Source organism: Arachis ipaensis, chromosome B8 (assembly GCF_059453495.1).
Source record: "Arachis ipaensis isolate K30076 ecotype BB chromosome B8, ASM5945349v1, whole genome shotgun sequence".
Lineage (NCBI taxonomy): Eukaryota > Viridiplantae > Streptophyta > Magnoliopsida > Fabales > Fabaceae > Arachis > Arachis ipaensis.
In genome coordinates this window covers 89,577,795-89,600,521 of record NC_142443.1, presented here as the reverse complement: position 1 = coordinate 89,600,521, position 22,727 = coordinate 89,577,795, and the positions used below count along the sequence as shown (strand labels likewise).

Here is a 22,727-nt window from a genome sequence, read left to right as displayed (position 1 = left end):
CTTCCTTTTTGGTCCTGAAATCAAGCAATAAAGTGCATCAAAGCTCTAGTCCAAGTCATGAGTAATGCAACATAATATTTGTCACCAAACTTATGCAAAATCCCCATGAAATTATGTAAATTGCACAATGTATGCTTGAATCAAGGCATAAGTGAGTATCTACCCAAAACTAGCTTATTTCCTAAAGAAATGCATGAAACTAACCTAAAAACAGTAAAGAAAAGGTCAGTGAAACTGGCCAAGATGCCCTGGCATCAGCAGCTCAGAAATCGCCCCCAGTGTTTTGCCTTCAAGTGGGCCATGTATAAGTATTGGCGCATGCGCGCCATGTGCGCGTGCGCGCCTTGTGCGCGTGCGCGTCCTTTGATGCACTCCCAATCTTTGTTTCTTCTTGAATTCTCCCCTTTGTATGCTTTTCTACTCACTTCTTCCATCCAATACTTGCCTTATAACCTAAAATTACTCAACACACACATCAAGGCATCGAATGGAATTATAATGAATTAAAATCACCAATTTTAGGGCCTAAAAAGCATGTTTTCACATTTAAGCACAATTCAAGGGAGAATTACAAAACCATGCTATTTCATTGAATAAAGGTGGAAAAAGGTGATAAAATCCCCTAAAATAAGCACAAGATAAATCACGAAATCGAGGTTTATCATACTTCTTCTCAGATATGGAGTCAAGCACAAAGTGGCAACTTCATACCACCCACAGACCAACGAGCAAGCTGAAATTTCCAACAGAGAGCTAAAACGAATCCTTGAAAAAACTGTTGGAAGCTCAAGAAAAGATTGGTCTAAGAAGCTGGATGATGCACTATGGGCCTACAGGACAGCCTACAAGACACCCATTGGGATGTCTCTATACCAACTTGTTTATGGCAAGGCTTGTCACTTACCAGTTGAACTTGAGCATAGAGCATTTTGGGCTCTAAAAATGCTAAACTATGATGAGCAAGCTGCTGGAGAAAGAAGATTAATGCAACTCAATCAGCTGGAAGAATTTATAAATCAAGCATATGAGAATGCAAAAATCTACAAAGAGAACACAAAAAGGTGGCATGATAAAAAGATAACAAGAAGGGAGTTCACCGAAGGACAGAAGGTGCTACTCTATAATTCAAGAATGAAGTTCTTCCCTGGGAAACTTAAGTCTCGATGGTCAGGACCTTTCACCATAATCAAGGTGTTTCCCTATGGTCATGTAGAGCTCATGGAGGACAAGACTCAGAGAACTTTTACTGTCAATGGCCATAGACTCAAACACTACTTGGGAGGCTCCTTAGAGGAGCAGAGAGTGAGCTACAAGCTTAGCTAAAGACGGAGGAGTGTCAAGCTAGTGACAATAAAGAAGCGCTAGTTGGGAGGCACCCCAACACTTTATCCTTTTTGATTTATTGTTTTTCTTAGAAGTAGTTTAAAATCTATTGCTTTAGATAGTTTACGTTTTAGTCTCACATTTGTGTTACATTACCAATTAGAATTAGATTGCAATAGTAAGCTAGGAAGTTGGATACTAGCTTTGGTAGTAGATTACTCTTACACTTTGTTAGTTCTTTCTATTATGGGATTGCAACTTGATGCGTGCATTACTAATGATGAGTAAATGGGATGAGAACTAGCTAAAATGCTAAGTTTGGTTTGGCCACTCACCCACTTAATCTAGGCTTACAAACAATTAATAGCTTGATTTCGAGGAGTAAGCCCAAAGATTAAGTTTGGTGTGGCCACCACCAAGGATCACCCAGCAAGCCCAAGTTACCCAATTTAAAAGCACTTAATGTTTTGGGCAAGAACATTAACGAGGTTTAATGTGTTCAGAGGAGTTGGGATCAAAAGAAAATGAAAAGATTGGAGTTATTCCATCCTTATGAACACATTAAATACACAATGATGGAACCAATTTATTAAGATGCCAAAGGATTAAGTTTGGTGTCCCAAGGGACACTGATGGAGACCCAAGGGTGTATTGGTAAAGATTTTCCTCAATAAAACTACGTTGCAAGTATAGCTCTACCAACAACAATCCTCAGTCATCAAATTTAGAAGAGGGATTTGGTTGTCACAAGTTCAACCCCAATAGAAATAACCGAAGTATTCAAACCTCGGGTCGTCTCACAAAGAATGGGCAAACATGTGCTTTAACATTAGTTAGAAATCCGGGGTTGTGAGTTATGAGCATAAAAATAAATGGGAATCTTAACAAGCAAGTAATCTTAGATTGCAAGAAACTAATTCAATCAACTAAGCAAGATATGAGTGATTTCAAACTAACAAAGTAACATTCAATATGATTCTATTCTAAGCTAAACAAGTAACTATAACTAAGGCAAGTGATTGGGAATTTTGGTTTTCAAGTATGAATCATAAAAGCAACTCTTGGCTAGGCATGGGAATTAGGGTCAATATCCTTGTCTAATAACCATATCTTGACAATTATGAGGAACCAAACTCATTAAGTCTACTTCTATACTTGAAGTACGTCAAATGGTTTGGTCAACATCGATCCATAAGTTCTAACCTTACTACTAATTGACTTAGTAGAAGGTTAGCGTCAATGGTTATCAAATTAACCACTAAAGGCTCCTAAATCATCAAATCCATTAGACCCAATGACTCAAGTTTACCCAATTCCCTTGGCCTAGGCCAAGAGTAAAGAGAACTACTCCATAATCAAAGTAAACATTTCATCAAACACATGGTAAGCATTAACAAAAGACATGTTCAAAATAGCAATTAAATTGAAATCAACAAGTACCCACTAACATTTATCAACATACAATCATCCAAACAACACAATTAAACATAGAAATAATCAATATAACATCATCAAGTCAATATTCACAACATTCATGAAATGGGTATAAAATGACAATTGACAAGAATTCATAAAACTATCATAAGGTATAAGCAAAATTATACTAGGAAATTCAAATTGAACAATTAAATCTAGTAATTAACAAGATCCAATTCACAATTCAACAAAGGAAGATCAAATTAAAACTAGATCTAGAGAGGAACAAGGGTTTCTCTCTCTAGAAGAACAAAGAACCAAACAACTAGCTAAAAATTGTGTCCTAGTGTAAAAATAGTTGATCCCCCCTTTCCCCTAGCATCCTTGGGTCTTTTCCATATAGAAACAGCTTGAAATTGGGCCTGTTGAGCTTCAGAAATCGCCAGGCACGATTTCCTTTAATGAGGTCACGTGCAGCTTCCCACGCGAGCGCGCCATGCGTGCGTGCGCGTCCGCGTCGATAGGAATCTTCTAATCCACGCGGGTGTGTCCATTCTTGCGCGCCGCTTCCAGCCAACCTCATCCATGCGTGCGCATGAAGTGTGCGGGCGCGCCAATGCTTCTTTTTCCAAAATTTCAAGTCTTCATGTTCCTCCCTTTTGTACATGCTTTCTTTCTCTCTTCTAGGCCATTTCCACCCTATAATTCCTGAAATCACTCGACAAATATATCATGGCATCGAATGACAATAGAAGAGGATTAAAATATGGCAATTTTGAGGCAAAATAAGCATGTTTTTCATCATGGGGCAATATTAGGAAGTGAACACAAAACCGTGCATTTCTTGTGAATACGTGTGAGAAATATTGACAAAACCCCCCAAATTCTACACAATATAAACAACAAAATTGGGTTTATCGAATCTCCCCATACTTAAACCAAGCATGTCCTCATGCTTAAAATAAAAAGACCAAAGATTATGGTGAGAAAGGGTTTATGAAATGCAAACTACCTAGGTGGATGCATGCAACTAATGTAAAATCATCTACCTACTTGGTCAAGAGTAAATCTATCCTCCAAGAATACATGTGAGCATATAGGATGAAAATAGTATTTAATTCATGAATCCTACCAAATTGAACATCACTAAGGGGTGCATATGACTTGCTAAATAAACGCTTGTGAAAGCCGGGAACAAAGAATTGAGCATCGAACCCTCACCGGAAGTGTATCTGCTCTATTCGCTCACGTGTATAGGGTTCGTTGCTCAATCTTCTCCTAATCATGCCTTCCAAGGTTTTTCTTTCATCTAACAATCAACAATCACTTAATACATGCTTACAAGTATCATGAGGTCTTATTCATGGGTTGTAACGGGGCTAGGGTAAAGGTAAGCATGTATATGGCCAAGTGAGCTTAAAATTTGAGTCCTTGATTAACCTAGGATCCCACTAGACACATAGAACAACCTATACAACTATAATACATTAACTAGCTACCCTTGAGTTTCACTTTTTGCATACTCATGCATTCTTTTTAATTCACACCCATATGCATTGTTTTCTTCATTACTTTGTCTTGGGATTTCTTTGTCCCCTTTATTGCTTATATATATATATATATATATATATATATATATATTTATTATTATCCCCTTTTCTTGGGACCTTGTGAACAAAAGTTTCAATGCATATAGTCCAATCATTCAATGCATGAATATGTTCCCAAATTTTAGAATTTTCAATTACACTACAATTACACACCTAGATATCTACCCAAATTTCTAAAGCATACCCTAATTGAATGATACACATCCTAACTTACCTAAGCTAATCAAGGGTCCAAATTTAGGGACATTCATGGTTTTTTGCTTAGGATTGTTGATATGCTCTATTTAAGAACAAAGAAGGGTTTATTATGGGCTCAAGATTGGTTAGCAATGGTAGATAAAAGGGTTAAGTCCATTTGGGGAAAAGTGACTATTGAAATGATGGCCTCAATCATGTAAATGTATTCATACACAAAGTAATGGACATATAGAATCAGACAAAGCAAGGATCACAATCATAGAGAGAGATATGCACACAAGAATGGAAATAATGGTTAGAAGATGTAACCATGCAATAGGCTCAAAACTTTCATGCTTGTGTTCTTAGCTCAATCACTATGTTCCAAAATACATTCTTAAAGCAAGTTTACTACAAAAATTTTCAAAAATTTGGTAGGGTACCCCAAAACACAGTTTCTTTGAAAAGAAGTTATTGTTTTGACCAAGTAACTCTATAGAAACTAACTATCATGCCAGGAGTATTTACAAGCAAAACTAACTACACATGCAATGTACTAACTACTAAGCAAAAGATAAATCCATGGGTATTGAAAGGAAGAGATTGTTACCCATGGAGATTGGTCGAATGACCTCCCCACACTTAAAAATTAGCACGGTCCTCCGCGCTACGAACAATGCGCAAAGGGCCGTCGGGACCGGAACCGTCACTATCCTCTCCTTCAGAGCTCCCATCACTCGGGTTTGAGGTGGATGTGTAATAAACTCCAATTTTATGGTTTATCTTGTGCTTATTTTAGGGGATTTTATCAACTTTTCTCACATTTATTCAATGAAATAGCATGGTTTTGCAATTCTCCCTTGATTTGTGCTTAAATGTGAAAACATGCTTTTTAGGCCCTAAAATTGGTGATTTTAATTCACCTTAATTCCATTCGATGCCTTGATATGTTTGTTGAGTGATTTCAGTTCATAAGGCGAGTATTGGATGGAAGAAATGAGGAGAAAAGCATGCAAAGTGGGAGAACTCATGAAGAAATGAAGGAACCGTAAAGCTGTCAAGCCTGACCTCCTGGCACTCAATCGACCATAACTTGAGCTACAGAGGTCCAAATGAGGCAGTTCTAGTTGCGTTGGAAATCTAACATATGGGGCTTCACGTATAGGGGTGCGTACGCGCCATGTACGCATGCGCGTCGATGCTGCTCGTGGGTCCACTTTAGTGAAATCGCCCCTAGCGATTTCTGAAGCATTTTGGGCCCAATCCAACTCATTTCTGATGCTATTGAACCCAAGGATTGAAGAGGGAATGAACCAAGTAGTCATAGTTTAGTTTTCATCATGTTTTAGGGTATAATTCTAGAGAGAGAAGCTCTCTCTTCTCTCTAGAAATTAGGGTAGTTTAGGTTTAATTTTCTTAAATCCAACTTTTAATTCCTGTTTTAATTTAGTTCCTCCTTTTAATTTCTTGTTATTATATCTCTACTCTTCTAGTTTTACTTGTCATTTCCTTTATTTTGTTCTCTTTTATGTTCATGGATGCTGATGAGCGGATAATTTATACGCTTTTTGGCATTGTTTTTACATTGTTTTTAGTATGATTTAGTTAGTTTTTGGTATATTTTTATTAATTTTTAATTAAAATTCACATTTCTGGACTTTACTATGAGTTTGTGTGTTTTTCTATGATTTCAGGTATTTTTTGGCTGAAATTGAGGGACCTGAGCAAAAATCTGATTCAGAGGTTGAAAAATGACTCAGATGCTGCTGAATTATGACCTCCCTGCACTCAAAGTGGATTTTCTGGAGCTACAGAACTCCAAATGGTGCAATCTCAATTACGATGAAAAGTAGACATCCGGGGCTTTCCAGAAATATATAATTATTCATACTTTGCCCGAATTTAGATGAAACACACGGGCGTTGAACGCCAGTTCCATGCTGCCTTCTGGAGTTAAACGCCAGAATCAGGTTGCAAAGTGGAGTTAAACGCCAGAAACAGGTTACAAACTGGCGTTCAACTCCAAGAGAAGCCTCTACACATGTAAAGCTCAATGCTCAGCCCAAGCACACATCAAGTGGGCCCTAGAAGTGGATTTCTGCATCATTTACTCATTTCTGTAAACCCTAGTAACTAGTTTAGCATAAATAGGACTTTTTACTATTGTATTTACATCATCTTCGGATATATTTGGATTATCTTTTGATCCTTTGACCACGTTTTGGGGGCTGGCCATTCGGCCATGCCTGGACCTTATCACTTATGTATTTTCAACGGTAGAGTTTCTACACTCCATAGATTAAGGTTTGGAGCTCTGCTGTTCCTCATGAATTAATACAAAGTACTACTGTTTTTCTATTCAATTCAAGCTTATTCCTTCTCTAAGATATCCATTCGCACCCAAGAACATGATGAATGTGATGATTATGTGACGCTCATCATCATTCTCACCTATGAACGCGTGCCTGACAAACACTTCCGTTCTACATGCAAACAAGCTAGAATGAGTATCTCTTAGATAACTAATATAGAGGACCGAGTCCGAGGTATTAAAATCTTCGTGGTATAAGTTAGAACCCATGGACGGCCATTCTCGAGATCTGGAAAGTCTAAACCTTGTCTGTGGTATTCCGAGTAGTATCTGGGAAGGGATGGCTGTGACGAGCTTCAAACTCGTGAGTGCTGGGCATTGTGACAGACGCAAAAGGATAGTAAATCCTATTCCAGTATGATCGAGAACCGACAGATGATTAGCCATGCAGTGACAGCGCATTGGACCATTTTCACAGAGAGGATGGGATGTAGCCATTGACAACGGTGATGCCCTACATAAAGCTTGCCATGGAAGGGAGTAGGAATGATTGGATGAAGACAGCAGGAAAGCATCTCTATACGCTTATCTGAAATTCTCATTAATGAATTACATAAGTATCTCTATCCCAGTTCATATTTTATTTATGTTTTTATTATCAATTTACCATAACCATTTGAATCCGCCTGACTGAGATTTACAAGGTGACTATAGCTTGCTTCAAGCCGACAATATCCGTGGGATCGACCCTTACTCACGTAAGGTTTATTACTTGGACGACCCAGTGCACTTGCTGGTTAGTTGTGCGGAATTGTGACTAAGTGTGATTCACGTTTGAGAGCACCAAGCCATTGGCGCCATTGTTGAAGATCACAATTTTGTGCACCAAGTTTTTGGCGCCATTGCTGTGGATTGTTCGAGTTTGGACAACTGACGGTTCATCTTGTTGCTTAGATTAGGTAATTTTATTTTAATTTTAAGCTTTTATTTCTTATTTTCAAAAAAAAATTTAATTTCTTCTTTTTCGTTTTTCCCAATTAATTTTCGAGAAATCAAAAAATTTTATAAAATCATAAAATCAAAAATATTTTTTGTGTTTCTTGTTTGAGTTTAGAGTCAAGTTTTAAGTTTGGTGTCAATTGCATCTTTTTAATTATTTTCGAAAATTCATGCATTGCATTCTTCATGATCTTCAAGTTGTTCTTGGTAAGTCTTCTTGTTTGATCTTTAAAATTTCTTGTTTTGTGTCTTTTCTTGTTTTTCATATGCATTTTTAATTTGTTAGTGTCTAAAAATTAAAAATATTTAAGTTTGGTGTCTTGCATGTTTTTCTCTTCTTCAAAATTTTCAAAAATAAGTTCTTCGTGTTCATCTTGACATTCAAAGTGTTCTTGGTGTTCATCTTGACATTCATAGTGTTCTTGCATGCATCATGTGTTTTGATCCAAAATTTTCATGCATTGAGTCTTTTTGATGTTTTTCTCTTTCATCATTAAAAATTCAAAAATCAAAAAATATCTTTCCCTTTTTCACTCATAAATTTTCAAAAATTTGAGTTGACTTTTTCAAAACTTTTTAAAATTTAGTAATTTCTTATGAGTCAAATCAAATTTTCAATTTAAAAATTCTATCTTTTTCAAATCTTTTTCAAAAATTAAATCTTTTTCATTTTTTCTTTCATATTTTCGAAAACTTTATGATTGATTTTCAAAATTTTTTTCTTATTTCTAATTCATATTTTCGAAATTAATGCTAATAATTAATGTGATTGATTCAAATTTTTTTTAAGTTTGTTACTTGCCTAGTAAGAAAGGTTCAATTTTTAAACTCTAGAATCATATCTTTTTAGTTTCTTGTTAGTCAAGTAATCAACTTTAATTTTCAAAATCAAATCTTTTCAAATTTCTTTTTCAAATATTTTTCAAATTAAGTTTCAATCATATCTTTTTCAAAATTAATTTCAAAATCTTTTCTAACTTCTTATCTTTTCAAAATTAAATTTCAAATCCTTTCCAACTAATCCTATCTTTTTGTTTCAATCATATCTTTTTCAAAACTACCTAACTAATTCTTTCTAATTTTTGAAAATCACCTTCCTCTTTTTCAAAATTCCTTTTTAATTAACTAATTATTTTAATTTTTAATTTTAATTTTATTTCTTTTCTAATTTTCGAATTTTATTTTAATTTCAAATTAAAAACAAAAATATTTTTATTTTAATTTATTTAGTTTTCGAAAATTCTTCTCTCTCACCTACTTCTAATTATTTATATATTTACTAACACTCCTCTTCATCTAAGAATTCGAACCTACTCCTCACCCTTGTGTTTGGATTCTCCATCTTCTATTCATATTTTCTTCTACTCACATAAAGGAATCTCTATACTGTGACATAGATGATTCCATACTTTCTTTTCTGTTTTCTTCTTTTTCATATGAGCAGGAACAAGGATAAAAATATTCTTGTTGAGGCTGATCCTTAACCTGAAAGGACTCTGAAGAGGAAGCTAAGGGAAGCTAAAGCACAACTCTTTGGAGAAAATCTGACAGAAATTTTCGAAAAAAGAAGGAGACATGGCCGAAAATAATAACAATGCAAGGAAGATGCTTGGTGACTTTACTGCACCAAATTCCAATTTACATGGAAAAAGCATCTCAATTTCTGCCATTGGAGCAAACAACTTTGAGCTTAAACCTCAATTAGTTTCTCTGATGCAACAGAACTGCAAGTTTCATGGACTTCTATCTGAAGATCCTTTTCAGTTCTTAACTGAATTCTTGCAGATCTGTGATACTGTTAAGACCAATGGGGTTGATCCCGAGGACTACAGGCTTATGCTTTTCCCATTTGCTGTAAGAGATAGAGCTAGAATATGGTTGGACTCTCAACCAAAGGATAGTCTGAACTCTTGGGATAAGCTGGTCACGGCTTTCTTAGCCAAGTTCTTTCCTCCTCAAAATCTTAGTAAGCTTAGAGTGGATGTTCAAACCTTCAAACAGAAAGAAGATGAATCCCTCTATGAAGCTTGGGAGAGATACAAGGAACTGACCAAAAAGAATCCTTCTGACATGCTTTCAGAATGGACCATCCTGGATATATTCTATGATGGTCTGTCTGAGCTATCAAAGATGTCACTGGACCATTCTGCAGGTGGATCCATTCACCTAAAGAAAACGCCTGTAGAAGCTCAAGAACTCATTGACATGGTTGCAAATAACCAGTTCATGTACACTTCTGAAAGGAATCCTGTGAGTAATAGGATGCCTATGAGGAAGGGAGTTCTTGAAATTGATACTCTGAATGTCATATTGGCTCATAATAAAATATTGACTCAGCAAGTCAATATGATCTCTCAGAGTCTGAATGGATTGAAGGAATCATCCAACAGTACTAAAGAGGCATCTTCTGAAGAAGAAGCTTATGATCCTGAGAACCCTGCAATAGCAGAGGTGAATTACATGGGTGAACCCTATGGAAACACCTATAATCCCTCATGGAGGAATCATCCAAATTTCTCATGGAAGGATCAACAAAAGCCTCAACAAGGCTTTAATAATGGTGGAAGAAACAGGTTTAACAATAGCAAGCCTTTTCCATCATCCACTCAGCAACAGACAGAGAATTCTGAGCAGAATCCCGCATTTTTGAAAATCTAAATATAAATAAATTCTGATTTTATCTTATTAAGCTTAAACTTTATAATTTTAAAAATTATTTTGTTAGAAATAATTAAATAGATTCGGAGATAGTTTTATTTTGAAATCAATTAATATTTTTAAGTAATCTTATTATAATAGAATATTTTGTATAATTTTAGTAATTGAAAAATAAGAAAGAATTTTATAATTTAATTTAAGTAACTTTTATCCTGAAAAAGTTACGATTTATTTTATTAATTTGATATCTTATTTTATAAATTAATTAATTAAGAGTAATTAAATTAGTTTTATTAATATTTGGAGTTAAGTTAATTAATATTTTTGTGTAATTTTTATAATTGGTTATTTTATATAATTAAATTTAAGAAATTTCTATTATTAATAAATATGGTTTACTCTATTAATTTGAGCCCTTAAAGATTAATTTATTAGAAATGATTAAATTGATTTTGATAAATACTTTAATTTTAAGTCAATTAGTATTTATGCAAAATTGTGATTATAACTTGTTATTTTATATAAATTGAAATTAAAGTTTTGATTATAATTTAATATAGGTAATTGATATTTCGAGTTTAACCGTATTTTAGAGAATGTGATTAGTATGCTTATTTTATAATTTAAATTAAAAATAACTATTTGAGCTCATTGATATGTTGATAAATAAAATCTTATGTGTTTTGAAAGTAATTTTTATGAAGTAATTTTTATGGTATTATATTTGAATCTTAAATTGTTATTCTATCTCAAATATTTTGTAAAGGTTGTTATATTACTCATATACATTATACCTTAACCCTAAATTCCTAATTAAAAAAATAATTTTACCCTAAATTCACAAAACACACGCACAAACAGAATCGGAAAGAAAGGAAACAGGGGAGCTCGAGGGGAAAAACAGAAAGGGAAAAGAAAGGAAGGGGAAAGAGGGAAGATGGGGGAAAACGGAGAACAGGAAGGGAGACAGAGGACGAGGGAGAAGAAGAGAGGGGGAGGAACAACGCTATGGAGCTTGGTGCTGCTGCCAAGCTGCTGTCGCAGAGAAGAAAGGGAGAGGCGAACGTGACCCATGGAGGAGAGGAAGGAGCTGCCATCGAGCCACGCCTCGTTGCCATTGTTCGTGTATCGCCGTTGCCGTTTGCTGAGGGTGAGACGCGAAGAGAAGATGCTGACCTGTACCATCGTGCCTCGCTATCTTCGTCGAGCCTTCATCATTGTCGCTCCCTATTCCCGTTGCCATCAGGGTTTGCTGCCGCTGCCATTGAGAGTAATGTAAGACCCAGAACCTTTGACAAGTCTTTTTATGATCAAGTCTCAAATCATATAATTATTTATAACCTTAATTTTAGAAATCATTTTATTAAAGATAATTAAGGCAAGTTTTGATTTATGGGATTTGAGATAAGTTATGGTTATTATCCAATTTCACAATTATTGGATTATTTTCTATATTCAGAGCATAAAGTTGGTAGTTGTGAAATAATAAGGATTTCTATATGATTTGAATTAAAAATATTTTCAATATTAATACTGCTACTTTGGAAAATAAAGGATTTAATTATATTACTCCTAATTATTTGATTTGGATATTTTATTGAAAATAATTTGTGAAATTGGTGAGCAAATAGTATTTTCTATATATAATTAGCGTTGGATTTAAATTGGGTTTCAATTACTATATTACTCTTACTTTTATTTGAAATTACAAAAGTAACCCTAACCCTAATTTTCAAAAATGAAACCCTAACCCAGTGACCCGTTACCCGACCCGGTTCCCTCCACCCACACTCAACAGCAGCAGCTGCTGCCCCCTCTACCCTAGACACCCACACGCAGAGGCAAAAGGAAAACCACGCCTGTTGCTTTCATGGAGAATAGAACCAGAGAGAAAGGGGTCTGAGAAGAGGGAGATCTGGAGGGAGGAACGGCGTCGCCACCACGCCTTGCTGCCACGCTACCATGTCCTGCCATCGGATCCATCCCGCTGATGCCACCAGCGCCGAAGAAGAGGGGTGACTCGCGAGTGAGAGGGGAGCGAGAGCTTGTCGCCGTTGCCCTTGTCGCCGGGAAAGGAGGGCGCCATCGGCGCCGTTCAGGGTAGAAGGAAGAGTCGTGCGAGGGGCAGAGGAGGAAGGAGCCTCTGTCGCACCGCCACCGCGCCGTTGTCGTCGCTGGAGAAGCTTCGTGCAACGCCGTCGCTCCCTGGTGCCACTGAAGAAGCCGCCGACGTTCGTGCCTCCCGCCACCGTCAGCTGTGTCATCACCGAACCTTGCCTCGCCGCCGTTGACCTCCTCGTAGTCCACTGCCGCCGATTGAGCACCACGGAGGACGGAGAGCGCGCTCGATGAGTGAGGAGGGATGGAGGCTGGGCAGGGAGTCCAACCACTGTGTCCAGCCACCGTTTGTGTCGCCGGCGCTGCCTCTGCCGGAGCTGCCTCTGCCGGAGCTGCCGTTGTCAGAAAGGGGTTTTGGACCGCCGGGAGTGGTTCTGTGACCTTCCGGAGCACCGTCGGAGCTTCTGGCTGCCCTTGCCGTCGCCGAAAAAGTCTATCGGTAAGGGTCTTAAGTTGGTTCTCCTTTCCGTTGAGTTTCTGGAAACCTCACTGTCACTGCATATGGTTCAGGTCATCGCTGTCGCTTGAGGTGGCTGCCGGGCTGCCGCCAAACCGGCTCGGAGACCGCCGCTGCTTCGGTTCAGCCGTTTCTTCTTCGGTTCGGTAAGCGTTTAGATTTGAAAGCCTTTTAGTTACCGTTCTGTTATCATACGCTGAGGTTTGTGGCGTTAATTGCTATAGGATTGAGTTTCGGTTGTTGTATGTTGCGATTCGAGTTGTTGAGACTGTTGCGAAAGTGGCTTGGAGCTGAGGTTTTGGTTGCCGTCAGTTCGGGTTGAGGCGGAAAGGACTCTATGAGACATTTGGATTATAGAATTGCGTTTTGAGGTAGGGGCGCTTTCCAAAAACTATGTTTTGTGTATTGGAATTATTACATATGGATACTGGTGCGAGATGTTGTGTTTTTGGTGATTGTATCTGCCTTATGTATTATTTGATTGACTCGAATGACTATGGATGTTGGTTTGGCTGAATTGTTGTGCGGCTTTGTGAAATGTAATGTCTGAAGTTGATTCTTTAAAGATTTGAGATGAGTTTAATCCGTTGAGGATTGGTTTGAATTGAGTCAATTATTTGGAAGATGTGAAAGATAGAACACTTTTGAATTCAGCCTGGTTTACTTTAATTGACTTGGTTTCGGACAAATGATTTATTGCTGAATCGATTCTTTAAAGCTTTGGAAATGAGTTAAATCGATTGATGTTGAGTTGATTTTGAAATAGTATCCTTGAGATACGCCACTGAGGCGATTATTGGATTTAGTTTGATTTGAATTGATTTCTGATTTTGTGTTGTTGAAAAGGAATGAGGAACGGTTTAGTTGGGACCCGAACCGGGTGGCAAAAGTCCAAGTTTTAGGGGAGGTGCTGCCGAAATTTCTATAAAATCTTAGTCTTGTTTGAAAGGTTATTTAAAAGGGTTGGATTTAAGAAATTGTATTATTTGATTTATTAAGAGGATATTTACGCTTTCCAGCTTAATTTATTTGATGAACCTTATACGTTGAGTTCGGCGTATTTAGAACTGAACCATTTTTACCGTTTGAATCACTGAAGGAAATAATGATGCTCTAATATTGATTTCAATACAAAAAGGAGTTTTTAGTGATTTTTAAAGGAACCTAGACTTTTGATTGAGTAATCAAGTTTGAGGCATTTTGGAAGAGTTGGAATAATGGGTTCCAAAAAGAAATCTGAAAGCGGTTTGATTCAAATGAACCGGTTCTGTTTCAAATGAGTTGATTTTTGGACCGGGTTGGAATTTGTGATTTTGTATGGTTCGGTTTCATAATAAATTCAATTTTATTTACTTGAACCGAGAATCTATGATTTTAAGAGTTTCAATGAATTTTAAAGAATTGATGTAAGTTGACCTTCCCCTAAAGACTTGGGACTCTACCGAGAAACTTTGTTATAAAATCCCATTGTCGAATGGATGATTTTGAATGTTTCAAAATAAATCTTTAACTTGCCATGGTTATGGAAGTTTGGAAAGAGGATGCCGAGAGTGGCATTGTTTTCAAAGGGGAATTTACCTTGAGTAAAAGTGGCTTATGAGCCTAAGATGATTTGAGAAATGAGATCTTTAAAGCCAAGGCTGAAAAGAGTTGAAACTCGATTTCAAAGTGAAATGAATTGAGAAAATGATTTATGGCTTAAATGCCGATTTCATAAATCTGATGATTTTGAATGGTGGAAGTGCTGTTTTATTATGAGCCGGAATGGCTATGTATGATTATGAATATTGATTGGTTCTGGATTGAACCGTGAGCCAGAATGGCTGTGTATGATATGAATATTGGCTGGTTCTGGAATGGACCGTGAGCCGGATGGCTGAGATGGATGTTGATCCATGGATGAGATTGATTGCATGTTTATGCTGAATCATTGATAAATGTGAATGTTGTACTTCCACTATCTGAGATACGAGTTTCCCTGGGTAGTAGCAGTGGCTAGCCACCACGTGCTCCAGGTTGAGACTTGATACTCTGTTGACCCTATGTCGTAAGTGTGGCCGGGCACTGTGAAAGTCCCGGATGAGCTCGCCCCCATAAATATTCACCAGTGATGGTGATGGATAAATATTCACCAGTGAGGGTGATGGATATGGATCATGATTATGATCAAGTTTATGATGAGTATAACTCGAGTTGGGGATGCACGACAGAGGGACAGTCCAATGGTTAGCTACCAGGACTTGTCGGGTTGGCTCTATAACCGACAGATGATATCATCAGCCACTAGGGACAGGCATGCATCATATGCATTTGTGTGACATTGGTTGGGTGTGCATATTATACTTGGTTTGCCTATGTGATTAATTGCTAACTGTTTTACTTGTAATAACTGTTTGTTTGTGCTTGAACTTCCTATCTGTGTTTGCATCTGGGACTCTGTTGGATTGTGGTGATTGGTTGCTGGTTGGATTGTTTGGGCCTAGGGCCGTGGTTGGAATAAGATGAACTGATGGTTGATTTCGGTTTTGTGTTTCTGGTTTGGAATAAAATATGAAAGGCTACTTTGGTTCAGCATAGATAAACCGTTTTGAAAGGCTTTTGAGTTTTTGAGAATTGAACTGTTCCTCTTTCAGAAAAGATTTCCGATTCCTCTTTTATTGTAAACCGTTGTTTTTGAAAAGAGGCATAAGACGGTTATTAATCACTGGTGCGATTATCTTCATGTATCCTATTACAGTAATTCCCAAAAACCCCCTACTGAGAACCCTTTCGAGGATGATGTTCTCACCCCCCTACATTTTTCCCCTTTCAGGATATGGGCGCAGAAGTTACGAAGAGCTTATTTAATTGTTGTTGTGATGCTCTATATTATTTTAGTTATGGTTTATTGTACCCTCGCCTTTATCTTGATATAATCTGTAAGAGGGATAGGAATTGTATTGGATTATGTTTGTAATATTATTTATATATATTTATGTATATATATGGATGTACTCTTTATGAGTTGTTGTAAGTTGAATGGTATTTATGGATGTACGTTATCGAACGAAAGTATCTTTGGGAGCGGTATTGCGGTTTAAAGTTTCAAACAGGCTCATATTTTAGTATTAAATAGTATAAGTGTCGTCGTAATGTCCAAGCTATCAGAGTCGCGCAGCCGGAAGTGCGAGCTTTGGTAGTTAGGGTGTTACATTATGGTATCAGAGCAGTTCTTCCTGTAGAGCCTGAGGAATGGACTGACTATGCTTCAGTTGCATACTCTGAGTGTTTGTCATGTATTAGGTCTTGTCGAATGATGAGAATTAGAGCTTTATGCACATGACGATCTATTGATTTAATGCTGTTAGTCTTGCATTGCATAATTCCTGATATTAAGTTTGGCCGGCTTAATACTAGTGAATTATGTAAATGAAAGTACTAATGGGTTATCATAGATGATATGCGAGTTTTGAGTAAAGCGAATTGCGGGTTTCGGGGGACGTTAAAAACTATTTCTCGAGGCTATTCAGTTGTGTGTCTTGAATTTCTATTTGAGTCGACCTGTTCTTTCATGTCCTAACTTGAAGTTCTTATTTGCTAGACCTTTTGAAGAGTAATTTGATGTCTTCACTCTATTCCTCTATCCATGTGTATTCTTGTTTGACCTTAAGTGCATATGCTGGTTTAAGATCTTTGTTGCATCTATCTTCCTCTGTTTGAGTTCTTCTTGATTCAAGTATTCTTTGATATAGCCTTGAACCTGTCTTAATGTGCTGTGACTTTTAACTCCGGATTCTGAGTCCATTCTTCGAGAAATTGTTGATTCAGTTTTTTCTCTTACTTGACAGTGATCACAGCCAATTTTGAGATTTTATAAATTGCTGTTGATTAGATATATGCTTTTCTATATATGAGACTTTGAAATTATTTATACAGTTTAACAACTATTTCTTTCTAATACTTTGCCTGTACTTTTACTGGTTTACGCAATTGTACTTATTTTAAAAGTAAATTTTGACCTTCTAGTAATTTTACTATAGTTCCAATGGACATCTTTATTTGATTGTGTATTTGGATATTTTCTGAAATACTGGAAAGAAAGGATTTTTCGCTTTTATTCCGGTTGAGTTTCGTTTGATAAGCTTTACTTAACTTATTTTGAATTGAGTTTGGTTTAGCATACTACATAGTTTATGCCATTGTTGTTCTTTTGAAAATGTTGGATTCATAGCTTTCTTCTTATGAACGGACTGGTTCCTTCCTAAGCTTTTCACCTCTATGAATGTTATACGTGATTCTGTTTTTAACTAATCTTTTACATTTTGTGAACATTACCATTGATCTTGGTTTGTCCCCTCTTGTGAATCTCATTCTTATGTGGGTCAGTTTGATTCGTTTCAGGATAGTACATTGTTTATTCCCTCAATATCTCTACAAGAGTTTAGTCAAAAATTTATCATTGAGAAATTACAAATGATTGAGTTGTCTTTTTCTATGACTTTTGTATTCTTTTGGATCAATTTAAGACTTGTTTGATGTTTCATGTCTAGTGGATCTTGTTTGGACTATTTTAATTTAAGATCCTTTCTTGCAAGGCTTGACTCCTTTTTAGTACATCTTAAACTTCTTGAATGTTCTTATGAGAAGTGGATTTCAAGAACACTTTTGGAGTCTTGTTTTGGACTTTTTTTTAAAGAAGTTTTGAATTCTCTTGTAAGAAGTTTTAAACGGAATTTATTTTCTGTTTCTTGATTTAGATTGAAACCATTGTTCAATATTGATGAAGTTAATTTAAAAATCGGCATGCGCTATTTTAAATGAGGTTTTGGAAAGTTTCCTTGTTTAGTGGAAATCGGTTTGTTTGTAACGCACCACTTATTTCCTTACCAAATTGTAAGCAAATTTTTATCTCGGAGTTTCCTTTCTAAAAAGAGTTTAACTTCCCCTTTCGTACTTGCTATAAATGTTATACATGCTTGTTTGAATATGAAATTTTGAGAATTTTGAACAAGCATCTGATTATTTCCGAGTTTTTATGAACTGCTTTTGGTTAAGTTGTGCATTTAATTATCTTTCTAAAATATTTGAGGAAATATTTTAGCTCTTAGCCAAAGTTGTGTGCATTTGTTTTTGGAACTCTACAAAATCTACTTCAACATGGAATTGTATTGAAGTAAAGCCACATTTATGCTTTTGTTACTCTCTTGAAGGACATTTGTTGTTTAACTTCTCTTTTAGACTGCAAAGTGATATTTTTACAAGTTTTCGATTCTTTTAAGAACAATGTATTCGGAAGTATTTCAATTATGCTCTTGAGTTCTGTGAGCTTTGTCTTGGGTTTGAGAGATTCTCCTCTATAAACTTCATACTTCTTCGACTCACCTTGAATTTGTTTCAAACTAATGCGCTGATCCTTCTCCTTGTTGAACCTATTGGATTTCTTTGATTCAAGGGTTATCTTTGAGGTTGTCAATTGAATGGTGTCTAGTAAACTTCATTGCTTGAGTATCCTTGGTTATATAGGATTGGATACATTCTCTCAAATCTTTGAGTACTATCCTTGACGTTTGACTCTCTTTTTTAAATCTTGTATCCTCCTGAGTAGACTCGAGAATTGTTTTGATATCACGTGCGACTTGTAGACGTAGTAGCGCGATGTGTTAGTTCTTTAAGACGTGATATGTGTATACGGAAGTTGAAGCGGTAGGGGTGCAACGTTATGAGTTGTGGGTGTTTTGTTCCTTGCGAACGGGTTGTGGTTGTCAGGCTTGTGGTCAAATTTGGGGTTTGTAAAGTGCTTGATGGAGCTGGAAAGTTGAAACTTTAAGGTTGATATGAGATTAGTGTCCGGAGGTTGAGCACGTCGTTTTAACTCCATCCTGTTTTATAGCCTTTGATGCTTTGCCCTACTATCACATGATTAACCCATGTTATCTTTTGCATCGAGCCTACCTTGTAACGTTTGCTTTGCAATCACACTCCTACCTTTACACCCTTATGCTTATGACAATCAAAGTATTTGGAAACTGTATATATGATTATATTTTGAGATATTTTTGCTTCTTCCTTAAATATGTTCAAGGGTGAACTGTTATGAAATTTCTTTCATTTTGTATCAATTTTCGAGGGCGAAAATTTTTATAAGGTGGGTAGAATGTAAGACCCAGAACCTTTGACAAGTCTTTTTATGATCAAGTCTCAAATCATATAATTATTTATAACCTTAATTTTAGAAATCATTTTATTAAAGATAATTAAGGCAAGTTTTGATTTATGGGATTTGAGATAAGTTATGGTTATTATCCAATTTCACAATTATTGGATTATTTTCTATATTCAGAGCATAAAGTTGGTAGTTGTGAAATAATAAGGATTTCTATATGATTTGAATTAAAAATATTTTCAATATTAATACTGCTACTTTGGAAAATAAAGGATTTAATTATATTACTCCTAATTATTTGATTTGGATATTTTATTGAAAATAATTTGTGAAATTGGTGAGCAAATAGTATTTTCTATATATAATTAGCGTTGGATTTAAATTGGGTTTCAATTACTATATTACTCTTACTTTTATTTGAAATTACAAAAGTAACCCTAACCCTAATTTTCAAAAATGAAACCCTAACCCAGTGACCCGTTACCCGACCCGGTTCCCTCCACCCACACTCAACAGCAGCAGCTGCTGCCCCCTCTACCCTAGACACCCACACGCAGAGGCAAAAGGAAAACCACGCCTGTTGCTTTCATGGAGAATAGAACCAGAGAGAAAGGGGTCTGAGAAGAGGGAGATCTGGAGGGAGGAACGGCGTCGCCACCACGCCTTGCTGCCACGCTACCATGTCCTGCCATCGGATCCATCCCGCTGATGCCACCAGCGCCGAAGAAGAGGGGTGACTCGCGAGTGAGAGGGGAGCGAGAGCTTGTCGCCGTTGCCCTTGTCGCCGGGAAAGGAGGGCGCCATCGGCGCCGTTCAGGGTAGAAGGAAGAGTCGTGCGAGGGGCAGAGGAGGAAGGAGCCTCTGTCGCACCGCCACCGCGCCGTTGTCGTCGCTGGAGAAGCTTCGTGCAACGCCGTCGCTCCCTGGTGCCACTGAAGAAGCCGCCGACGTTCGTGCCTCCCGCCACCGTCAGCTGTGTCATCACCGAACCTTGCCTCGCCGCCGTTGACCTCCTCGTAGTCCACTGCCGCCGATTGAGCACCACGGAGGACGGAGAGCGCGCTCGATGAGTGAGGAGGGATGGAGGCTGGGCTGGGAGTCCAACCACTGTGTCCAGCCACCGTTTGTGTCGCCGGCGCTGCCTCTGCCGGAGCTGCCTCTGCCGGAGCTGCCTCTGCCGGAGCTGCCGTTGTCAGAAAGGGGTTTTGGACCGCCGGGAGTGGTTCTGTGACCTTCCGGAGCACCGTCGGAGCTTCTAGCTGCCCTTGCCGTCGCCGAAAAAGTCTATCGGTAAGGGTCTTAAGTTGGTTCTCCTTTCCGTTGAGTTTCTGGAAACCTCACTGTCACTGCATATGGTTCAGGTCATCGCTGTCGCTTGAGGTGGCTGCCGGGCTGCCGCCAAACCGGCTCGGAGACCGCCGCTGCTTCGGTTCAGCCGTTTCTTCTTCGGTTCGGTAAGCGTTTAGATTTGAAAGCCTTTTAGTTACCGTTCTGTTATCATACGCTGAGGTTTGTGGCGTTAATTGCTATAGGATTGAGTTTCGGTTGTTGTATGTTGCGATTCGAGTTGTTGAGACTGTTGCGAAAGTGGCTTGGAGCTGAGGTTTTGGTTGCCGTCAGTTCGGGTTGAGGCGGAAAGGACTCTATGAGACATTTGGATTATAGAATTGAGTTTTGAGGTAGGGGCGCTTTCCAAAAACTATGTTTTGTGTATTGGAATTATTACATATGGATACTGGTGCGAGATGTTGTGTTTTTGGTGATTGTATCTGCCTTATGTATTATTTGATTGACTCGAATGACTATGGATGTTGGTTTGGCTGAATTGTTGTGCGGCTTTGTGAAATGTAATGTCTGAAGTTGATTCTTTAAAGATTTGAGATGAGTTTAATCCGTTGAGGATTGGTTTGAATTGAGTCAATTATTTGGAAGATGTGAAAGATAGAACACTTTTGAATTCAGCCTGGTTTACTTTAATTGACTTGGTTTCGGACAAATGATTTATTGCTGAATCGATTCTTTAAAGCTTTGGAAATGAGTTAAATCGATTGATGTTGAGTTGATTTTGAAATAGTATCCTTGAGATACGCCACTGAGGCGATTATTGGATTTAGTTTGATTTGAATTGATTTCTGATTTTGTGTTGTTGAAAAGGAATGAGGAACGGTTTAGTTGGGACCCGAACCGGGTGGCAAAAGTCCAAGTTTTAGGGGAGGTGCTGCCGAAATTTCTATAAAATCTTAGTCTTGTTTGAAAGGTTATTTAAAAGGGTTGGATTTAAGAAATTGTATTATTTGATTTATTAAGAGGATATTTACGCTTTCCAGCTTAATTTATTTGATGAACCTTATACGTTGAGTTCGGCGTATTTAGAACTGAACCATTTTTACCGTTTGAATCACTGAAGGAAATAATGATGCTCTAATATTGATTTCAATACAAAAAGGAGTTTTTAGTGATTTTTAAAGGAACCTAGACTTTTGATTGAGTAATCAAGTTTGAGGCATTTTGGAAGAGTTGGAATAATGGGTTCCAAAAAGAAATCTGAAAGCGGTTTGATTCAAATGAACCGGTTCTGTTTCAAATGAGTTGATTTTTGGACCGGGTTGGAATTTGTGATTTTGTATGGTTCGGTTTCATAATAAATTCAATTTTATTTACTTGAACCGAGAATCTATGATTTTAAGAGTTTCAATGAATTTTAAAGAATTGATGTAAGTTGACCTTCCCCTAAAGACTTGGGACTCTACCGAGAAACTTTGTTATAAAATCCCATTGTCGAATGGATGATTTTGAATGTTTCAAAATAAATCTTTAACTTGCCATGGTTATGGAAGTTTGGAAAGAGGATGCCGAGAGTGGCATTGTTTTCAAAGGGGAATTTACCTTGAGTAAAAGTGGCTTATGAGCCTAAGATGATTTGAGAAATGAGATCTTTAAAGCCAAGGCTGAAAAGAGTTGAAACTCGATTTCAAAGTGAAATGAATTGAGAAAATGATTTATGGCTTAAATGCCGATTTCATAAATCTGATGATTTTGAATGGTGGAAGTGCTGTTTTATTATGAGCCGGAATGGCTATGTATGATTATGAATATTGATTGGTTCTGGATTGAATCGTGAGCCAGAATGGCTGTGTATGATATGAATATTGGCTGGTTCTGGAATGGACCGTGAGCCGGATGGCTGAGATGGATGTTGATCCATGGATGAGATTGATTGCATGTTTATGCTGAATCATTGATAAATGTGAATGTTGTACTTCCACTATCTGAGATACGAGTTTCCCTGGGTAGTAGCAGTGGCTAGCCTCCACGTGCTCCAGGTTGAGACTTGATACTCTGTTGACCCTATGTCGTAAGTGTGGCCGGGCACTGTGAAAGTCCCGGATGAGCTCGCCCCCATAAATATTCACCAGTGATGGTGATGGATAAATATTCACCAGTGAGGGTGATGGATATGGATCATGATTATGATCAAGTTTATGATGAGTATAACTCGAGTTGGGGATGCACGAC

The 22,727-nt window shown here is 37.4% G+C and overlaps 1 non-coding gene across 1 annotated transcript; it reads right to left on the bottom strand.

Moving 5' to 3' along the window:
• Positions 1 to 9,804: 9,804 nt before the first annotated feature.
• Positions 9,805 to 9,912, bottom strand: LOC148548777 (small nucleolar RNA R71). The gene has a single exon (XR_015897872.1). It is a non-coding gene; the product is annotated as a small nucleolar RNA R71 (small nucleolar RNA).
• Between the last annotated feature and the right edge of the window lie 12,815 nt (positions 9,913 to 22,727).